The sequence below is a fragment of the Podarcis pityusensis genome, assembly GCF_964106645.2.
Source record: "Podarcis pityusensis genome assembly, chromosome: 11".
NCBI lineage: Eukaryota > Metazoa > Chordata > Lepidosauria > Squamata > Lacertidae > Podarcis > Podarcis pityusensis.
The window spans coordinates 49,114,069-49,137,004 of NC_138036.1; the positions used below are offsets into that span (position 1 = coordinate 49,114,069).

Genomic DNA, 22,936 nt, shown 5'->3' on the forward strand with positions numbered 1-22,936 from the left:
ATGAAGGAATACTTGCTCTCATAACAGATTCAAATTCAATCATCGCTGCATGCTTCCATCGATGCATCCAAATAACCCCAGGCATTTTGGGCACGGATCCAAGTGCTTAATCTAGCATGAGGGGATGGTTTCCATCACCATCCAAAGCAAAGATTCAAAGTAGCACCAGCAAACACAGAATTAGAGACGGAAGAGAGGGTCCACTCTCTCGTGATGAATGGCAATGTGTTCTGCAAGCTTTTCAAACGGCCTTTTCAATTTTGGTGTGTGCTTTTATCGATACACAAATACCTGGCTTGGGGTTCCACCCTGCTTCTTAGCTTGCTGCAGAACCTTGCAAGTCACAGAAAGCCGACTCTTTCATTCCTTCTGTTCACAGTTTATTACCCACACAAAAAAGGTGAAGATTGCCAAACGAATTTATTTTCCCCAAATGAAATCCTCCAAAATATTTTCTTCTTTCTTTTTTTATATGCACTAGAAGCAGTGCTTTTTTTTCAGGGGGTACCCAAGGATACAAAATGCTGCCCCCTCTTTTGTTGTTGTTAAAAAGTGTGGCATCTACTGTACTGCATGGTGAGTTCCAGCACCTCCTTTTCTAGGAAAAAAAAGCACTGTTTGAAAGCCACCCAGAGTCAGATGGGTGGAGTACAGATATAAATATAATAATAATAACCAAATGAATAATTCTAAGAATATGGTACTACTCAGCTTACAGGGATCCTGGGGAACAGGGATCCTGACAGCCCAGGTGTCATTTTGCACAATGGTGTTTGCAGTTGCTGCCAAGCCGACTCAAGCCTCATCAATAAATACCCAGTGTTTATGCAACAAAGTGCTGCACAGTTTTCTATGGCATATGGTTATCTCAGGGCACATCCACATGGCAGCTTCCCACGCTGTTGGTTCAGTGCGCAAACAAGAGCATGGGAAGTGTCCTCGGAAGGCAGATGCTCTCCTCCAGGAGTGCCCGGAAACAAAAGCATCTCATCCACAAGATTTGGGGCTTGCTACTAATCCATAACGAAGCACAGAAATCCGTACGTATTTTCATGATTGATTAGCAGCTTTCAAACTGCTCTCCAGGAAACCCCAGGGTTTCTGACCAACTGCATAATTGGGAATTTCTCAATCATTAGCAGCAGATTACAATTTCTCTAAAAGAGAGTTCAGCCACCACTACTTATCTTTGCCTTGTGCAGGGCCCATTGCATGTGGGAGCATTACAGTCCCAAGAGGTTGGAATGCATACATAGCATTCTTAACAATACAGTGGTACCTCAGGTTACAGATGCTTCAGGTGACAGACTCCGCTAACCCAGAAATAGTACCTTGGGTTAAGAACTTTGCTTCAGGATGAGAACAGAAATCGTGCGGTGGCGGCACAGCAGCAGCGGGAGGCCCCATTAGCTAAAGTGGTACCTCAGGTTAAGAACAGTTTCAGGTTAAGAATGGACCTCCGGAACGAATTAAGTTCTTAACCCGAGGTACCACTGTAACAAGAAGAAGAAGAAGAACAACGAGAACAACAACAATTTATGATTTATACCCTGCCAATCTGGTTGGGTTTCCCCAGCCACTCTGGGCAGCTCCCAACAGAATATTAAAAACACAATCAAACATCAAACATTAAAAACTCCCCTAAACAGGGCTGACTTCAGATGTCTTCTAAAAGTCAAATAGTTGTTTATTTCCTTGACATCTGAAGGGAGGCAGGCGCCACTACCGAGAAGGCCCTCTGCCTGGTTCCCTGTAGCTTCACTTCTCACCATGAGGGAACCGTTAGAAGGCCCTCGGAGCTGGACCTCAGTGTCTAGGCTGAGCGATGGGGGTGGAGGCACTCCTTCAGGTACACTGGGCCGAGGCTGTTTAGGGCAGGCATAGGCAAACTTGGCCCTCCAGATGTTTTGAGACTACAATTCCCATCGTCCCTGACCACTGGTCCTGTTAGCTAGGGATTATGGGAGTTCTAGTCCCAAAATATCTGGAGGGCCAAGTTTGCCTATGACTGGGTTTAGGGCTTTAAATGTCAGCACCAACACTTTCAATTGTGCTTGGAAACGTACTGAGAGCCAGTGTAGGTCTTTCAGGACTGGTGTTATATGGTCTCGGCAGCCGCCCCCTGTCACCAGTCTAGCTGCCGCATTCTGGATTAGTTGTAGTTTCCAGGTCACCTTCAAAGGTAGCCCCACGTAGAATGGCGCATTGCAGTAGTCCAATGTATGGTAGAGGAAAAGGAAGCACATGCGTTCTTTCACCACCCATGGTTAGAGCGTTAGACTAGGACACGGGAGAGTAGGGTTCAAATCCCCACTCCTCCAGGAAGCTCACTAAACCCGCCTCATGCACAACACCTTGAGATCATTGGGAGATAAAGCTGGTATATAGACATTATTTTAAAAATAAATGAAAATAAATGCCCAAAGGCAAGATCCATGTTGTGCTCTGATCAAGACTGATTCATGCAGCACAGTTAGCCCAGCCAAGGCCTATCAGGCTGTTGATAGGAAGCATTTGTATGGCATTTTAAAACTTTGTGGCGGCGAGGGAGAAAAAACCAGTAAATAAATAAATCAGATTACTCATTTATTATTAAAAAGCGATGCTGGGGAAAAATTTATTCTATGATCAACAGTTCACAGAATGGAAGCGGCCGTTCTAGTAAGTTTTTGGTGGCGATCATAATTATTAATTCCAATATTAAAGCTTACCTCCCAGCTTTGTTGCAAAAATGGGAGGGGTAAAGATTTTAACACAGAGAAAGTGCCTTATGAATGCTAAGCTGTGCTTTCGGCACCCCCATTCTTAGAAGCAAGCACTACAATATCATTACGCGTAAAGATAAACTTAGATATTTCATCTTGTTGGTCTTGCGTAGCCTGCATCTTAATAATTTGAGATTGCCAAGGACCTAAATAGAAACTGTGTCTTTTATCAGGCTGATTTGCAAGTAAGTTTCCTTGTGCAGGGGGAATGAAGTCTTGATATTTTATTTTCCTCAGTGAAAACCACTCTTACCAAAACAGCACATAGAGCAGCAACTCTGAAATAAATACCAGCATGCTTTTTTAGTCGAGTTAAACATATCTGATGATATAGCATGCACCACAGTCTCTGAGTGGCAAGAGATTTCAGTGGGTACGCCTCACGCCATGGGGTTTGCTTCCTTTGAAAAAGGTTACTGGAGACCTATGGGGTTTCTGTGATAATGCTCTATTTATGAAAGCAGACCAAACAAATTATGGGGGAAGGGAGGGGAATCATAGTATCAACGCTCAAGCAGATTCTGCTCTCACATAAGGGACACAGGTGGCGCTGTGGTCTAAACCACTGAGCCTCTTGGGCTTGCCAATCAGAAGGTCGGCAGTTTGAATCTCTGTGACTGGCTGAGCTCCCGTTGCTCTGTCCCAGCTCCTGCCAACTTAGCAGTTTGAAAGCACATTGGTGCAAGTAGATAAATAGGTACCACTGCAGCGGGAAGATAAACTGTGTCTCCGTGTGCTCTGGTTTCCGTCACGGTGTCCCATTGTGCCAGAAGCTACTGTTAGGTCCATCATGAGACGTCCTCCAGCTTCCAACCACAGATACCAGCAGCCTTCAAGCAAGCAAACTTGCCTTATTATCACTCCCAAGCATCCCACTGCCAGAGGATTGCCTCCTTCCATTCACCACTTTACCACCTCCAAGTGAAAGAAATCTGGGCAGTGCTGAATGTCACATCCATTGCCAGGTGTGTCCTGCTGGAAATAGAAAAGGGCTTTCCCCTTGGCCTGCCTGTATATCCACTCAGTTGCCAAGTGCTTTTGTGACATCACAAGAAACCCACAGCCAATGGCAACAGCTGGGGAGGCATCATCCTCATTGCTTTGAGCCTCACAATGGCGGGGGGACCTATCAGTGATTATGTGCTTGTTTATTCGGGATGCAGGTGGTGCTTTGGTCTAAACCACTGAGTCTCTTGGGCTTGTCGATCACAAGGTTGATGGTTCAAATCTGCATTATGGGGTGAGCTCCCGTTGCTCTGTCCCAGCTCCTGCCAACCTAACAGTTCGAAAGAACACCAGTGCAAGTAGATAAATAGGTACTGCTGCAGCAGGAAGGTAAACAGCGTTTCTGTATGCTCTGGTTTCCGTCACGGTGTTCTGTTGTGCCAGAAGCGGTTTAGTCATGCTGGCCACATGACCCAGAAAGCTGTCTGTAGACAAACACTGGCTCCCTCGGCCTGAAAGCGAGATGAGCGCCTCAACCCCATAGTCGCCTATGACAGGACTTAGCCATCCAGGGGTCCTTTACCTTTTGCCTTACCCATATAAGGTTTCAAAAGTGCCTCAACACTGGGTTCTCACAGAGCGGCAGGCTTCTGTGTTCCCTTCACACAAGACTGCTAGACTGTTGCCCTCTTTATCTCTCACGCAAGGCACCTTGGGAGGGGAGGATAAGCCTAGATTCCCAAATGGCTCTGTCCTTTCAAGGAGAAACCATCCATTGAGACAAATCACCTTAACAAAAGCAGGTAGTTGACCGCTCTTGCCAGAGCTATCAAGTCAAGATAATCTCCACCACTCCTCCTGGTTTTATTTATCCTCTTCTGATCAAACTTCTGTTTCACAATCAAGAATCATGGGGCTGTAAGGAACCCCTCAGGTGAAGACATTCAGACTAATTTCCCAGTGTGAAAATAAAGAAGATTTAAGTTTCAGATGCACATATTTCTAAAGTCAGTCCATTGTTGTTGTTGTTTAGTCGTTTAGTCGTGTCCGACTCTTCGTGACCCCATGGACCAGAGCACACCAGGCACTCCTGTCTTCCACTGCCTCCTGCAGTTTGGTCAGACTCATGTTTGTAGCTTCGAGAACACTGTCCAACCTTCTTGTCCTCTGTCGTCCCCTTCTCCTTGTGCCCTCCATCTTTACCAACATCAGGGTCTTTTCCAGGGAGTCTTCTCTTCCCATGAGGTGGCCAAAATATTGGAGTCTCAGCTTCAGGGTCTGTCCTTCCAGTGAGCACTCAGGGCTGATTTCCTTCAGAATGGAGAGGTTTGATCTTCTTGCAGTCCATGGGACTCTCAAGAGTCTCCTCCAGCACCATAATTCAAAAGCATCAATTCTTCGGCGATCAGCCTTCTTTATGGTCCAGCTCTCGCTTCCATACATCACTACTGGGAAAAGCATGGCTTTAACTATACGGGAAATCTACAGGCAGACTTCTCATTCACAGCTGTGTACCCTCCAACATTAATCTGATGAAAATAGGGACAATAATAATAATAATAATAGTAATAGTAATATTTATACACCTCCCATCTCACTGGGTTTCCTCAGACACTCTGGGTGGCTTCCAACATGTATAAAAACATAATAAAACATTGAACATTAAAAAACTTCCCTATTAAACATTAAAAAAATTCTTCTAAAGGGTGTACAGTTGCTTATCTCCTTGGATCGGGGGTTGCATAACTCCATATCATCCAACATTTCTCCCATGAAAATAGGGATGTCCTAAGGAAAAGTAGGACATTCTTGGATCAAATCAGAAACTAGGATGGTTTCTGTACATCTGGGTCTGTCTCTGGAAAATAGGGACACTTGGAGGGTCTGCAGTTGGTTGCCATTGTGAGAAGAGGACGTTAGATTAGATGGGACTTTGGCCCAATCCAGCAGGTCACTTATGTTCCTAACGTATTCTAAAGCTCCTTTGTTCCCCCTCTTTTTCTCTCTTTCATATCAAAATATCCAATGTTGGGCTGATCTTGCATATGCGTTGAGCCACTTTCCAATTTGCCCAAACTTGGTTTCCCCAAAACAGCAATTGGTGGGATATTACTGTGCTATAAAATCCCAACAGAAAGGGGTTCACACAAAGCTAGACTGCAGTATGTGTATACTGCAAACTTTTACAGACTAGAAGATTTTTGGCAACTCATTGAGAGATTGGATGGGGGTGGGCAGATGATGGTTCCATTTGTCTGAGAGAAAAGCATCAATCTACTGTGTAACTTTGAAAGACTGCACTAGGAGATACACAATCTAATAACACCCAGCACAGAAGATCAAATACCCTTAACAATAGCTGAAAAGGAAATAAAAGCAGATGTGTCCCACACTATAGGTGCCCATGGTGAAAGATGGCACCAACATAGGAAAGAGCTGGTGGGAGGGCATTCCACAGGGCGGGCGCCACTACCAAGAAGACCCTTGGCCTGGTCTCCTGTAACTTCACTTCTTGCAGGGAGGGAACTGCCAGAAGGCCCTCGGAGCTGGACCTCAGTGTCTGGGCTGAACGATGGGGATGGAGACATTCCTTCATGTATACAGGGCAGCCTCTGGGCTTTAAAATGAGCACAATTTACTGGAAAAGTGGGATACAGTGGTACCTCAGGTTAAGAACTCAATTCGTTCTGGAGGTCTGTTCTTAATCTGAAACTGTTCTTAACCTGAATCACCACTTTAGCTAATGGGGCCTCCTGCTGCTGCTGTGCCGCCACTGCACGATTTCTGTTCTCATCTTGAAGCAAAATTCTTAACCTGAGGTACTATTTCTGGGTTAGCGGAGTCTGTAACCTGAAGCATCTGTAACCTGAAGCGTCTGTAACCTGAGATACCACTGTACATAGTTCGCAAATAAATATACACAACAAAGTGGTTAAAGGTTTGCAATTTTCAGAAAATAACTTGTGGGTTATCACGGAGCAGATGAAGCCCCTTCCTATGGCAGAAATCACAGCAAATGGGTGGCCACTTCTAAATCTTGACGTTTATGGAAGCTGGTTTTAAAACCGAGGTTTTTGGCATCCTTTTCATTTTCCTCTGCAGAAGGAGACGCTGCTCTCTCATGTGTTTTTATCCCTTCTCCTCCACCCCCCCCAAGCTTATTTCACATTCCTGCTACACCACAGCAATTGCTTCTTTATTACAGCACAGACATTGATGTCTCGCATGGTTCTAAGATCACAGCAGCAGACAAGCCCAAATACTTCAGTTACCTTTTCCCGAATGAAAAAGGGCATTATCCGAATTGGGGAAAAGAGGGTTCCCGCTCATTCTCTCCGACTGGTATGAATTCAGATAGTTCAGAAACTCTTTCAGATGGCAACAATGTACAAAGAGGAGTGTCAGGGCTGGTGGAAAATGCATCAGTTCGGCTTACCATGACATTTCCTGTCTCGTGTCTGAGATGAGTGACTTCCTTGTTCAGCTCTATAGGATTGTCAGAGCTTTTAAAAACCTCAAATCTGAAACGCTAAATCTTTATTTTAGATCTGCCCACCACTGGTTCTGAAAAGCACTGCCTTCTTTGTGTGGTTCTTTTATATTCTTCTGTCTGTTATGATACAAAGCCACACTCTGTGATCCTAAACATATTTGTGCAAGGGGAACCATTTAATAAGAGTGTTCCAACTTTCCAATATTGCTTGCATTGTTCCCTAGCTGCCCTTGCCTTGGTCTCATCATTCTCTCTCGTCAACATTTAAATTGTAAGCTTCTTTTCACCTACGCTCCTCTGTGAAATGCCATGTACATCTCTGGTATTAATATAAATGTTAAAATATACTAATGACACAGTAAAGCAGGGGACTGCTGGCCACCTCTGCCAGGTGGGTGGGGCTGCCTGCCTGTCAATCACCTGACATGGTGATGTCAGGTGCCCCTGAGAGGTTCAAAACTTTGCACAGGGTCCCCTGCAACCCTGATTATTAGAGCCCTGTGCAGTGCTTTGAAGCCGTGACAATCAGCTAATCATTGGGGCTTTTGAGAATACTAATTTTCAAAAGGTTACAAGCTTAATACATATACATCTTCAATTCCTCCATAATTTTCAACTAACATTTGACTTCCACTCCACTCCTCCGTGGAGTGGAGTAATTTCTAATATTGCTGCATGTTATGACTTACTTTGCACCCTATCGTCTCCATATTATTTCATTTTTTTAAAATAATTTTTTATTAAGGTTTTGAACACAGAAAAAAGAAAAACAACACACACAAAAAAAAGACAATACAAAATTTAACAATAAAAACACAAAACGTAACAATTAAAAACAAACTCTCTTTTCTATTCCCAATTTTACATTACTTATTTTCTGGACTTCCTCATACCTCCCTCTTTTGTATTCCAATCCACATTATTTGTCGAGCAGTTTCTTTTCCACTTTTTAAACCCAATCTTTAATTTAATAAAATGTTAAAATATATAACTTCAACTTTTTTAAACCTAATCCTTATTCTTAATGTCATATACCTTTAAATTTTTCCCTTTTATTATCTAATTTCCATTTCTTTAAACATCTTTAATCATGATCTTTAGTCTTAATCTGTCCTTAACTTTAACCTGTACAGCTGGAAACCACTTATTTTCAACCCAACATCGCTCTAACATTCCTTAATTTTGCAGTGTTTCTGAAGATAGTCTTTAAATTTCTTCTAGTCTTTCTCCATCGACTCTTCTCCCTGGTCGCGGATTCTGCCAGTCATTTCCGCCAATTCCATATAGTCCATGAGTTTCATCTGCCATTCCTCCAGCGTGGGAAGTTCTTGTGTCTTCCAATACTTTGCGATGAGTATTCTTGCTGCTGTTGTCGCATACATAAAGAAAGTTCTATCCTTTTTTAACACCATTTGGCCCACTATGCCCAGGAGAAAGGCCTCTGGTTTCTTAGGAAAGGTATACTTAAATACCTTTTTTAATTCATTATATATCTTTTCCCAGAAAGCCTTAATCTTTGGGCACGTCCACCAAAGGTGAAAAAATGTACCTTCAGTTTCTTTACATTTCCAACATTTGTTATCGGGCAAGTGATAGATTTTCGCAAGCTTGACTGGGGTTATGTACCACCTGTATATCATTTTCATAATATTCTCTCTTAAGGCATTGCATGCCGTAAATTTCATACCTGTGGTCCATAACTGTTCCCAGTCAGCAAACATAATGTCATGTCCAACGTCCTGTGCCCATTTAATCATAGCCGATTTTACCGTTTCATCTTGAGTATTCCATTTCAGCAGCAAGTTATACATTCTTGACAAATTCTTAGTTTTGGGTTCTAACAATTCTGTTTCTAGTTTGGATCTTTCCACCTGGAAGCCAATTTTCCTGTCCAATTTAAATGCCTCCATTATCTGATAATAATGAAGCCAGTCTCGCACTTTGTTTTTTAGTTTTTCAAAACTCTGCAATTTCAGTCTATCTCCGTCTTGTTCCAAGATTTCCCAGTATTTCGGCCATTTGACCTCCATATTGACCTTTTTCAAGGCTTTCGCTTCCATCGGTGACAGCCACCTTGGGGTTTTGTTTTCTAACAAATCCTTATATCTTAACCAAACATTGAATAGCGCTTTCCTGACAATGTGGTTTTTAAATGCTTTATGTGCTTTGACCTTATCATACCATAGATATGCATGCCATCCAAATACATTATTGAAACCTTCCAAGTCCAAAATGTCAGTGTTTTCAAGAAGTAGCCATTCTTTCAACCAGCAAAAGGCTGCTGATTCATAATAAAGTTTAAGGTCTGGCAGGGCAAATCCACCTCTTTCCTTTGCATCTGTTAGTATTTTAAATTTTATTCTAGGCTTCTTGCCCTGCCAGACAAATTTAGAGATATCTTTCTGCCACCTCTTGAAACAATCCATTTTGTCCACGATCTGCAAAGTTTGAAACAAGAACAACATTCTAGGCAATACATTCATCTTTATCGCAGCAATACGGCCTAACAGTGAAAGCTTCAAATTTGACCAAATTTCTAAATCTTTTTTCACTTCTAACCAACATTTTTCATAATTATCTTTAAATAAATTCCCATTTTTTGCTGTCATGTTAATCCCCAGGTATTTAACTTTCTTGACCACTGTTAAACCTGTCTCATTCTGAAACCTCTCTCTTTCAAACGGTGTTAAATTTTTCTCTAAAACCTTAGTTTTTGATTTGTTCAATTTAAATCCTGCCACTTGACCAAATTCTTGAATCAGTTCTAAAACCCTTTTTGTACTAGATTCTGGCTCCTGTAACGTCAATACTAAGTCATCTGCAAATGCTCTCAATTTATATTGTTTAATTCCGACCTGTATACCTTTAACCATCTGGTCCCTTCTGATCATATTCAGCAGAACCTCCAGGACCGATATAAAAAGAAGTGGGGAAATTGGGCAACCTTGTCGTGTCCCTTTTTCAATTTTAAGTTCTTCCGTAACAACATTGTTTACAATTAGTTTAGCTTTTTGTTCTGAATAAATTGCACTTATACCATTCTCAAAACCTTGGCCTACCCCCATACCCTGAAGGTTCTTCTTCATAAAATTCCAAGAAATATTGTCAAAGGCTTTCTCCGCGTCTACAAATATCAACACTGCTTTAGTGTTAATATTCACTTCTAGTTTTTCCAGGATATCGATTATATTCCTCAAATTATCAGACAAATGTCTTCCTGGGAGAAAGCCCGCTTGGTCTTTATGAATCTCTTCCAACAGCACTTTCTTAAATCTCTTCGCCAAAATATCTGCAAAAATTTTATAATCCACATTAAGTAATGATATAGGGCGGTAGTTCTTAAGTTGTGTCTTTTCAGTCTCTGTTTTTGGTACAAGTGTAATGTACGCTTCTTTCCACGACTCTGGTGCCCTCTTCCCCTCCATAATTTCGTTACAGACCTCTTTCAATGGTTGGATTAACCATTCTTTTAAAGATCTATAGTATCTAGAGGTCAAGCCGTCTGGTCCTGGAGATTTACCCAGTTGCATATTTTGAATGGCACGTTCTATTTCCTGTTCAGTTATTCTGTCGTTCAAAATTAGTCTCTTTTCTTGAGATATTTTTTGTAATCCATTTGTTTTCAAAAATTGGTCTAAATCTGTTTCTTTCACTGGCCCTTGAGTATATAGTCTTTTAAAATACTTCTGGAAACAACTTCTAATCTCTGCAGGGTTCTGTATATTCCTTCCTTCCACTTCTAGATTCGTAATCGTATTTAATTTTTGTCTCTTTTTCATTTGCCATGCCAACAATTTACCACATTTATTAGCCGATTCAAAAGTCTTTTGTCTCATTTGTTTAATCTTCCATTCTATTTCTTGATTCATTATTTTCATATATTGTACCTGATGTAACTTTAACTCTCTCAGAATCTCTTGAGATTTGGGATTTACTCGCAGTCTTTTTTCACATTCATTCATTTTATTCATAATTTTATCCTTCTTTTCATTTTGAGTTTTTTTCTTTATCGCATTCTGTTGTATTAGGAACCCTCTCATAACCGCTTTACTTGCGTCCCAGATTACTCTTTTCTCCACGTTGGAACTGAGATTTATCTCGAAGTAATCTCTTAAAGTTTTTTGGGCCTTCTTAAGAAATTCTTCATCTCTGAATAAGGTGTCATTCATCTTCCATCTGAAGGAGCCAGTTGGTGTTAGTCTCATTTCCATCTTAACAGCATTATGGTCGGAGCAAATTTTCGGGCAGATTTCCACCTTTCTTGTCTTTGGTGCCATTCCTCTAGTTATCCAAATTTGGTCAATTCTTGTCCAAGTCATTTTGGCTTCAGAAAAGAAAGTTCCCTCTTTTGCCAAGGGGTTTCTAATTCTCCAAATATCCACTAAGTCCAAGTTGTCTGTCATGTCGAAAAAAGTTTTCGGTAGTCTACCATCTTTGGTGACTACCTGTCTTTGTGCCTTGTCCATATAAGTAGATACCACTCCATTCATATCTCCCATCAAAATCATGTTGTAATCCATATGGTCCATCAAGGTCTCATGCAACTTCTTAAAAAAATCAGATTTCCCATCATTTGGTGCGTAAACTCCTACAATCAAAAATTTTTCTCCTTGCATTTGAATTTCAATTGCCACAAATCTTCCTTGGTCATCCTTAAAAACAAATTTTGGTGATAAATTGTCTTTTGCGTAAATCACAACCCCTCTCTTTTTAACTTTATCTGACGAAATAAATTCCTGACCAAGTCTTTTATTTATCAACAATTTCCTGTGTAATCTTGTTATGTGTGTTTCTTGTAAACAAATTAGGTCCAATTGTTCCTTTTTTAATATATGAAATACTGACTTCCTCTTCTGAGGGGAATTCAAACCCCGACAGTTCCATGTTAGAAGTTGCAGGGCCATGATGTTATTGTTTTAATTCTCCTCCTACTGCACCTAGTGCCTGTTCCTCATCCGTCGGTGGTATCCCTTCTTTCGAAAGGTCTTTTGGTTCCGGAGATAGTTCTTTTTGTAGGTCTTCTCCGTGGTCTCTACAAAATTTGTCTTTGTCGTCTTCTGATCTTATTTTCCTCTTCTTTCCTTTGTAGCTAAAAGACAGGCCTTGAGGAAGTTCCCACCTGAAATTGATATTGTTCCTTCTCAGCAGGATAACCAAGTCTTTATATTTTGATCTGAGATCCAGAAGATATTTCGGAATATCTTTGAATATTTCCACCCTTGTCCGATGGATTTCCAGTGCCTTCTTAAAATGTAGGCCCAAAATCTTATCTCTCTCTTCTTTTGTTCGAAAAGTAATCAGACAGTCTCTCACCTTCTTCTCTCCTCTTCTCCCAAGTCTGAAGGCATTTACTATTCTGAAACTGTCTTTTACCAATTCTGGATCCCAAAAGTCCAAAAATTCCTGCGTGAGAAATTCAGCTAGATTGTCCTTTTCCGCCTCAGGTACCGATCTGACCCGAAGATTCACTTGCTTCTCCTTCAAATCTATCATAGACAGAGTTAGTTTGTGGTCTTCCAATTGTTTATGCAGTGTTGGTAATTCCTCTTGAACCTCTTTAACTTCCGTAGCAGAAGTTGTAGCAATTTCTTTAGCCTCTTCAGCAATCTGGCGAATTGAGGCCGATTCCTCTAATAATTTCTGGATAGTCTCTGTGTTAGTATTTACTTTTTGGCCCAAATTATTTATACTTACTGTATTCTGATTAGTACTTGCTGTATTCTGGTTAATACTTGCTGTATTCTGATTGATACTTAATGTATTTTGGTCAATCTTCTCAGAAGCCTCTGCTACTTGTTGACTTATTTTATTCAAAGATTCATTAACTTTGGCCAAAACATGAGCAAAGGCTTCTTCACTTGTCGTACTTTTTACCTTTGATTGTGCCGATGAGGCTATTGTTGAGGTTCCAGAAGGGCCTGAGGCCGAAGATCTCCTTTGTAATCCTTCTTCTGTGCGAAGGGGCCTCCCCGATCTTGTAGTCGAAGCATCCGCCTTCTCTTTCCCCTCTGCCATTCCTTAGATAACTCCAAGGTCAGTCACGTATTTGAAGTTAAACAGTGGAAATTTCCTAGCCAAGCAGTGTGAGAACTCCTCAAGTCTGCTACAGTTTCAATTGTAACAAATTGTAACAGTTCCAAGTTCCACTAGGGGGACACTGTAACAGTCATAAAAGTTCTTGGATACTTTAATTCCTTTTTTTTCCAAGCCCCCCTAGTTTTTTCAGAACAGAAGCAGTCTATTCAAAATTTTTAACTTAAGACCAGGAGAAATATATTCACATAAATTGTCCAAACTTTTATTTCTTGTGCTGGACTAGCTGTCAAAATATATTGCAAGACAGTACCTCTCTTTCTTTCCTGAGATCTGGAGATCCTTTCCCAGGGAGTTGAGTGGTGGTTCAATCCCTCCTTTTCCACCCTTCATGAAGAAATCACATCCACAATTTCCCCCCTTTTCCCTCAATTTGAGAGGGGGAAAGTCCAGGTTAGATGATTGGATTAGAATCCGCTAAAACGTACTTTCCAATTGCTTCCGCTTTCAAGTTCAATGCTTTATTTTATCTACAAATAAAGAGGCTGACTTCCTTTTTAAGCCTCTTTCCGTTTTCGGCCAGATTCCAATTTTATACAGTTCCAATTAAATTGTATCCTACTCACGGATCGTTGATTTTCAAGTCCGGATTTTAAGGAAGAAAGGCAGCGCTCTCCGATCAACAGCTTGCGGCTTCACACCACGAACGAGCAGACAGCCCACAGCACAGCGCTCTCCCCGCTCCGCTTCAAAGCCCGTTGCCGGGCTTCCTACCGGGTTGGGGGGGTGCCCGCTGGGTCCCAGGCTCACAGGCTTCTCCCGCCTGTGATTTTTAGGGGTCCCCCGCTACGCCGAAAGCGGGATCCGACCCTTAATTCGCAGTGAGATTTCCTCCGGTGGAGGAAATCCGCCATTAATCGCTGGCGCCGCCTCCGGAAGTTCTTCTCCATATTATTTCAAAAGACATAGTTCACGGCTGTTTGTTATTCAAATCCTACTTGTGTTTTAATATGTTTACGATCACTTTTTAAGTATTTTATAAAAGGTTTACAATCCTCCTTAACTACTCCACTTTCTTCAACCACTACAAATCTTCAAGACTTACAAAGAACCACAAACAGCCTGCAAACCCCTTTTTTGGCTTAACCATTACTTGACCCAACCCACACCTGATATAGGGCAAGTGGATGTGGGCTTGACCAAATAAGGAGGCCAGTCATGCCTTAATTGGGCCTGCTCTAAATCAAGACGGAATACAACCAATCCTAAATTTTTTAAAGAATTTAATAGCAAAAATATCCCTTGCTCTAATGTTTGTTATAATAATCTTAAGAAGAGCTTCTGATAAAAACTATAATTGACGGGCAGGCTCAATATACATAAAGGTAAAGGACCCCTGACCGTTAAGTCCAGTCACGAACGACTCTGGGGTTGCGGCGCTCATCTCACTTTACTGGCCGAGGGAGCCGGCGTTTGTCCACAGACAGGTTTTCCGGGTCATGTGGTCAGCATGACTAAGCCACTTCTGGTGAAACCAGAGCAATGCATGGAAACACCATTTACTTTCCCGCTGGAGCGGTACCTATTTATCTACTTGCATTTTTTGGCGTGCTTTCGAACTGCTAGGTTGGCAGGAGCTGAGACTGAGCAATGGGAGCTCACCCCATGACGGGGATTCGAACCACCAACCTTCTGATCAGCAAGCCCTAGGCTCAGTGGTTTAGACCACAGCGCCACACGTGTCCCTATAGAGAGACTTTAAAGCTCTAAACCAGTGTTTCCCAACCTTGGGTCTCCAGCTATTTTTTGGACTACAACTCCCATCATCCCTAGCTAACAAGACCAGTGGTCAGGGATGATGGGAATTGCAAGACTAGCACTTTGGAGTCCACCTAGCAGCAAACTAGCAGACAGCAGAGATCATTTAGGCACTGGTGTAAAACGTTCTCAGTGGTCAGCCCAAATGTGCCAGCTATAGTTGCAAAAAGCTTTTTAAAAGCAGCTCCATGGGTGATGCACAGGGATGGAGCAATCCAGCAATCCTGGTTTCTCATTTCTCCAATCTTATATCCAGTTCACCACATTTCTGCACCAATTTGCCATTTTTATATACCAATATTTATCCAAAACCTGATAAGCATTTTCATGCACCTTACTCCTCTTTCATACATTTTTGTACACATTGTTGCCCAATATACACATTTTTGCAAGCCGTTTCCCTGGGATATAATTAATTTTCTACACATTGCTTTCACTAATATACACATTTGTGTACACACTTTCCCCAAACATACATTTTTGTCCCTACTTTGCTGGGCAAACTACATTGCAAAATGCAGAGAAGTGCAAATTTCACAGAATCCGAGACCAGGGAGAAGAGTTGGTGGAAGAAGATTGGAAGAAATTTAAAGACTACTTACAGAAATATTGTAAAATTAATGAATGTTAGAATGATGTTGGATTGAAGTTAAGTGGTTTCTAGCTGTAATGGTATAAAAGAATATGAAAAAGTTGGTTTTTAATATGTAAAATCTAACGTTACAATATATCAGGACTAAGGATTAGGATTAAAAAGGAGGGAAAGGAATTGTTGGATTAACAAATTTAATTGGAATACAAAAGAGGGAGGTATGAAGAGGTCCGGGAAACAAGTAAACGTAAAAGAAGTGAGGAAAAGATGGAATTGTTTTTAACTGATTTTTCTTTCTTTTTCTACTTTGTATTTTTCCTTCTCATTGTTAATTTTTTTTTACTAATGTGATTTTTTCCCCCTTTGAAACTTTAATAAATATTATATTAAAAAAAAGAAGAAGTGCAAATTTCAAAGGATTGATGCATTTTAGTTTATGTGCAGGAATCTGGAATTAAGAAGTGAGGACATTCATGTGAACCCTAACCAAATTCTGCCCTATTCCATAGGATGTCATTGGAGATGGAATAACTGTGACCGGAGCATAGCTCTCCAAGGAGTGGTGCAGCTGGCGTACATGCCAGAAGTGATGAAAGGCAATATGAGCTATGAATGCCACCTGTGCACTTATCAGCAATCAGGGATTTAAAATCACACCCAAGCTGCAGACCTGATCCTTAGGAGGGAACACAATCCCATTCAGAACAGGTTGAATATCCTTTCCCTCAGCTGCCAAGTGAACGACCAACAGCACATCGGTCTTGTCTGTATTAATCTGTATACTAACCCACATCCAGCCCATTACTGACTCCACCTACCTGTTATTTATTTACAGTTACACCAGGTTCCAATGAAAAGAAGAAGCAGAGTTGGGTGTCTTCCACATATTGATAGCACCCAACTTCAGATGACCATTCCCATAATGCAATATAACAACAACAACAATAACAATAATAATAATATTACATTTATACCCCACCCATCTGGCTGGGTTTCCCCAGCCACTCTGGGCGGCTCCCAACAGAATATTAAAAACACAATCAAACATCAAACATTAAAAACTTCCCTAAACAGGGCTACCTATCTTCTAAAAGTCAGGTAGTTGTTTGTTTCCTTGACATCTGATGGGAGGGCGTTCTACAGGGCGGGTGCCACTACCAAGAAGGCCCTCTGCCTGGTTCCCTGTAACCTCACTTCTCACAGTGAGGGAATGACCAGAAGGCCATCACCGCTGGACCTCAGTGTCCAAGCAGAACGGTGGGGGTGGAGACGCTCCTTCAGGTATACTGGGCCAAGGCCGTTTAGGGCTTTAAATGTCAGCACCAACACTTTGAATTGTGCTTGGAGTAACATGGGGACAGAAGAGAACTCTGTGGGATACCATAAAACAAGTACTATGATACCCCATCTGGCAACATCACCTTCTGGAACCAACTTGCAGATCTTCTGAGAAACAGTGTTTCCAATTTACTTTCAGTCATGAGATCCAATAGAATAATCAGGGATGCACTCCCCATCACACATCTGGCATAGATCAGTCATCGGGGACAATCAAAGGGATTTCCATTCCATAACCAGGTTGGAAGCCACAATGAAATGGGCCCAGAATATCAGTATTGCACCTGAAGCTTTTAAGTACACTTGCTCAAGCATCTTGCCTCCAAAAGGAGATTTGCTACTAGATGATAGGCAGAGAAATAATGAGAGTTCAAGAGAAGTTTCTTCAAGAGGAGCATTACAACCACCTCTGGAAGAATTAAGGGAAGAACAATGACCAGAGGTTGGCAAACTACGGCCCGGGGGCCGGATGCGGCCCACCAGGCTCGTAAATCCGGCCAGAGGACCCAGCCACCTGCTCGGTCAGTCCCCGTGCTGAGCTAAACTGGTGTGGCGAGGCATCCGCGGCTTCTTTTCGGCCATCTGAATGGTCGGGAGAAAGCCTGAGCACAATCATCATTTTGATGGGTTCCAGAGGGCCTACATGCATGCAAACAGCACATCCATATGCTCTGCACAAGGGGCTGCTGAACACACCTGCGTCACAGTTCCCCATGCTCTCAGCCTGATCACTCCATGTTCCTGCAGCAAAGGGAATGAATAGGCTAGCATGCCACCACCTGCGTCATCCGAGTGGCAAAGGGGCTCGTCTCACCTCCCCAAAGCGCCAATAGAAGGACGGACAAAGACAACCCCCTTCCCTTCAAGCGTTCTCACTGGAGCATCGGAAAACATCTTTCTGTTACTTGCGGCGGAGGCCATACCTTTGACGCTGGTTGTCATTTCGGCAGCAAGCTTTAGATTAACAGTGGTGGTGGTGAAACGCTCCAACCTGGCTCGCTGGGGCCAAGGTCGACCCCCAAACCTGAAATGTAATGAAGAAACAGAAAGACGTGGTGAAAAAAACTATGCTTCTTAGCTATGCGCAGAAAAGAAAACTCACTAACTCACAAGTTACTACTGCCTTTTCAAAGATGCTTAATCAGTGCTAGAAACCCAAGATATATCAGCTACGTGCCAAATGGCTGCTTAAACCAAGGTTACAGTGGCCAAAACAGAATGCCTGGTTGTCTTTTGGGGACAAAATGGCTCGATAGCCTTATTTTTCTTTCTTTTTTTCAATTTTTATTTATACTTTCCAGGTTTATGTATTTCACTGATTTTACAATCATTTTGACATTTCAAAACTTGACTTCTGCAGTTCCTTAAATTTATTTTTAATATCTTCTGCATATCCTGATTAACTTAATTTGCTCATTTGTTCATCTTCTCTAAATATATACTCTTACGAAACTGCAGGTTACTACAATAATCCTGTCAATGTACTTATCTGTTTACAGTTTGTTTGTAAATATTCAGTAAACCATTTCCATTCGTTTATAAAAAGTTTGTTATCTTGATTTCCTATTTTTCAGGTAATGTTTTCCCATTTATGAATATTCCACCAGTTTTTGTATCCATTCTTCCTTTACTGGGACTTCTTTCCATTTTTGGGCAAGTAGCATTCTTGCCACTGCAGTCGCACACATGAATAAATGTCCATACCTTAGAGTTTGGGTCACCCCCTTCTCCGGTCTTCGGAGGCTGGCTGGAAGTGGGGAGGCAGAAAAAGCTCCTCCTTTCCTTCCACTCTGCAGTTTCAATCTGAAATCTCAGTCACAGTACTGCACCCAGAGCTCAGAAACGGCTCATGTTAATGAAATTCCCTGTCGCAAAAATACGCCTGGAACAATGGGAGTTTCGAATGCCGTTGAAGACGTCAGGTGTCATCCTGGCACCCAGGCATCTTCGCTTGGTCGCAAGCGGCCGATAATCAGGTGTAAAATGTGTCTGGCTAAGTTTGAACGCTGGTCTTAATATTGTGTTAAAGGTAAAGGGGCCCCTAACCGTTAGGTCCAGTCACGGACTGCCTCTGGGGTTGCGGCGCTCATCTTGCTTTATTGACTGAGGGAGCAGGCGTACAGCTTCCGGGTCATGTGGCCAGCATGACTAAGCTGCTTCTGGCGAACCAGAGCAGCACACGGAAACGCCGTTTACCTTCCCGCCGGAGCGGTACCTATTTATCTACTTCCACTTTGACGTGCTTTCGAACTGCTAGGTTGGCAGGAGCCGGGACCGAGCAACAGGAGCTCAACCCGTTGTGGGGATTCGAACCACCAACCTTCTGATCGGCAAGGTTTAGGCTCAGTGGTTTAACCCACAGCGCCACCCGCGTCCCTTATACTGTATTACCATGCATCATATAATATTGTGTTACCATGCATCAGTTCTCACCTTTTCCTCATAAAATCCAATGAATAATCTCTCCATTTCAAAATCACTGGGATTGTTTTTTTTAAAAAAATAACAACATAATGAGGATTGTGACCCTGGTAACAGGTATGTTTTTAAAATACAGTGGTACCTCGGGTTAAGTACTTAATTCATTCCGGAGGTCCGTTCTTAAGCTGAAATTGTCCTTAACCTGAAGCACCACTTTAGCTAATGGGGCCTCTTGCTGCTCCCGCGCCGCCGGAGCACAATTTCTGTTCTCATCCTGAAGCAAAGTTCTTAACCTGAAGCACTATTTCGGGGTTAACGGAGTCTGTAACCTGAAGCATATGTAACCTGAGGTACCACTGTACACATTTTGCTTTTTACTACACACCTTACTTTTTAATGGCACTACCAGCCACAGCTGCGTTGTAAGAAAGCAGTCCTGCCAGGTGCGGAGCTAAATCTTCTACTGAGGTTTATCTGCATTGCAAAATGTGGGCGAACACCATCACTCCCAAGGCTCAGCTCCACCAAATAGCCTAGCACAGATGGAAGTAGTCTGTAGCATACCTAGTTAAAACGGCGTTTTAAAAAGCCTGGTGCCATTTCAGCTCCAAAACAGCTGCTTTCGTGCATCATAAAAGAGCTTTCAAAATACAGGGTGTGCACAAGGGGGGGGGGAGAGAGAGAGGAAGCAGAACATGCCCGGCTGTGGCTTTACCCAAAGAGCATTGCTCAGATTACTTGAGAAATATTCCAGCTATGTGTGCCCATTCCAGAATCTTAAAAAAAAAATTAAAAAAATGCAAAAACTTATGCTATACATTTTGTATGAATTCATGCTGCTTTGCTACCTGGAGAAGTTAGGAAGTGAAAACACATGCATGCCCTGTTCGATAGACAAGCCAATTGAACCTGGTATTTTATCAATCAATCAGATTTTTCTTCTCCTTCTTGCCTTCTCCCCTTGTATTATTAATACGGCAATTTTTGGCATACCGTGTATATTGACAGCAGTCAGCTGCTGCCAAGAAATCACACGAGTTTCTGTTCTAATAGCTTTGTTTTTCAACTTGCCTGAGCGTAGGAGAACGTATCGAATGCTGCAAGACATTTGCAAAAGTCTTCTGAATAAACAAGGTCTCCCCCAATGAACTTGATTCACTGTGAACTGTGTACCTGGGGAAATGCCAAGAGAGGCTTAGAGCTCATGATTGCTTTCCACTGAGTTCCACACAAACTTAGCTGTTACGGAAGCAGAAAACAAACCAGTTGTGCATGGGTCGGCAAACTAAGGCCCGCGGGCCGGATCCGGCCCAATTGCCCTCTGGCAAACGGTTCTGCAATCGCCGCTTGGATCAGCGCAGTCGCCATTTTTTGCAATTTGTTCTCCTCCCTCCCTCTTCCTGGCTTCTCCCCGCCCTGCGGAGGAAGGGGGCTGGGCTTTGATAGGAAGCCTCACCGCCCACCTCTCCCCATGGCTGCGCTGTGGGCTGGAGCTTGGTGCGCCTACTGGCCCTGTGCCTGGTGTCCGGGAAAACTGGCCCGAAAAGGAGAGGCATTTTTGTTGGGATACGGCCAGGGAGACAAAAGAAGAGAAGAGGAGGAGTTTGGATTTGATATCCTGCTTTATCACTACCCGAAGGAGTCTCAAAGCGGCTAACATTCTCCTTTCCTTTTGAAGGTACACACAGTCAGCAATAAACACTCAGGGATGCCATAAAGATTCAGTCAAGTGTAGAGGCATAAAAGCATATTGGTAGCAAATATCTACAGACATTCACCATGGCCATGGTGAAGAAGAAGAAGAAGAAGAAGAAGAAGAAGAAGAAGAAGAGTTTGGATTTGATATCCTGCTTTATCACTACCCTAAGGAGTCTCAAAGTGACTAACAATCTCCTTTTCCCTTCCTCCCCCACAACAAACACTCTGTGAGGTGAGTGGGGCTGAGAGACTTCAAAGAAGTGTGACTGGCTCAAGGTCACCCAGCAGCTGCATGTGGAGGAGCGGGGAAGCGAACCTGGTTCACCAGATTACGAATCTACTGCTCTTAACCACTACACCACACTGGCTCCTGACCACACTGGCTCCACACTGACGGAGGCATCAGGCAGGCCCCCAGTAGTCTCCGGACGATCGCCGGTCTCCTGTGGAACAGCATCGGTCAATTAGCTACATGAGCCTCAGAGACATTTGAGCAGAGTGTGTAAGTCTCCACAATGAAAGATGCAGACAGAGAGAGAGCATGATTACAGCTTTATTCAACGTAGTTCAGAACAAAGGAAAAACATGACTGCTTGCCTACATGTCCAGGAAAAACAGCAGCAATACAAAAGCTATATACAAACAGAAGTCCCCAGCGAGAGCTGGAAGTAAACAGGCATGTGATACACCAGTCATGCCTGCTCCTTTTAAGGTGGAATGGAACTATATCCTAACAGCGCTGCCACCGCCGCCAGCTCCCAACCGCAGGCAGAGTGGCGGAGGAGGTAGGCAGGGGGAGGGGAGGGGCTGGGGGAGAGAGAGGGAGAGATAGAAGCCCCCTCCACCAAGTGCGCACGCGCCTACGCAAGCAGTCCAGCCCGCCACTAGGTCTGGGGGATGGTGAACCGGCCCCCTCCCAAAAAGTTTGCTGGAAAAAGTCAGCGCTCTCCGGCAACAGCAATGCGGCTTCACTCCGTGAAAGAAGCAGTCGATTCAAAGCACCGCGCCACTCACCCCACGTCGCTCCGGATCCCCGAAAACAGGGTTTCCCCGCGGGTAGGGGGGGCGCAAAGGTGCCAGCCGAATCCCACGTCCACAGGCATCTCCCGCCTGTGGTTTTTGATGGGTCTCCGCCTCGCCGTGGCGGTTCAGACCCTGTTTTCCACGGAGCGGATTCCTCCCGATCGGAGGAAATCCGCCATTGCCAGAGGCGCCAACCCGGAAGTCCCGACAACTGTTCTTGCTCTGTTGTAATTTTAAAGTATGGATTTAGTTGGTCTCATCGTTTATAACAGATCATTAATATATCACTAGGGCCGCTTTGCCTTTCAGCAAGAACACAATCCATTTCTGGCAACGAGATTAAGGAAAGGACGGTGTGTGCTTGTTTCTTGCCTCTCTGGGACACCGGCTGCTTGCCCTGGTAGAGGACATTGTTATTGTCAAGTTGTTATTTTTCATAAAAGAAATGTTACAGCATTCCTTGTTACCAAAATGTGAATTAATCCAAGCGCAGCTACACAAGCACGACAACCGCTTCTTTCTATTTTTGATTACAGGATTACAGGGAGAAACATCTGGGCAACCAAACATGCAGTGGTTGGGCGCTGTGTTACAAAAGTTGAGTTCCACTCCAACTGTCTGTTGAGCTGCAGCAAGATCTCAGAGGGTTCCAGGCACTCACCCAGGGCCTGTGGTCCTTTGGAGAACTGAGACATGGTGGAGACTGTCATAGTTTTAAGAAATATGGTTTATTCACCTTCAGTCTGCATGGAGGGAATCCAGATCTTACAGCACGGTCATTTCATTGTCCTCCACAGCAGTCCATGGTAT

The 22,936-nt window shown here is 43.1% G+C and overlaps 1 protein-coding gene across 2 annotated transcripts in view; it reads right to left on the bottom strand.

The window, feature by feature from the left end:
* MARCHF3 (membrane associated ring-CH-type finger 3) overlaps positions 1–18,011 on the bottom strand; it is a 165,282-nt gene extending 147,271 nt beyond the window's left edge. Inside the window, exon 1 of one of the 2 annotated variants that reach the window (XM_080973178.1) lies at positions 17,908–18,011. The gene's annotated coding sequence lies outside the window, so the exon portion shown is untranslated. The remainder of the gene's footprint in view (positions 1–17,907) is intronic. The other variant, XM_080973179.1, reaches the window with a different exon arrangement.
* Positions 18,012–22,936: the final 4,925 nt, after the last annotated feature.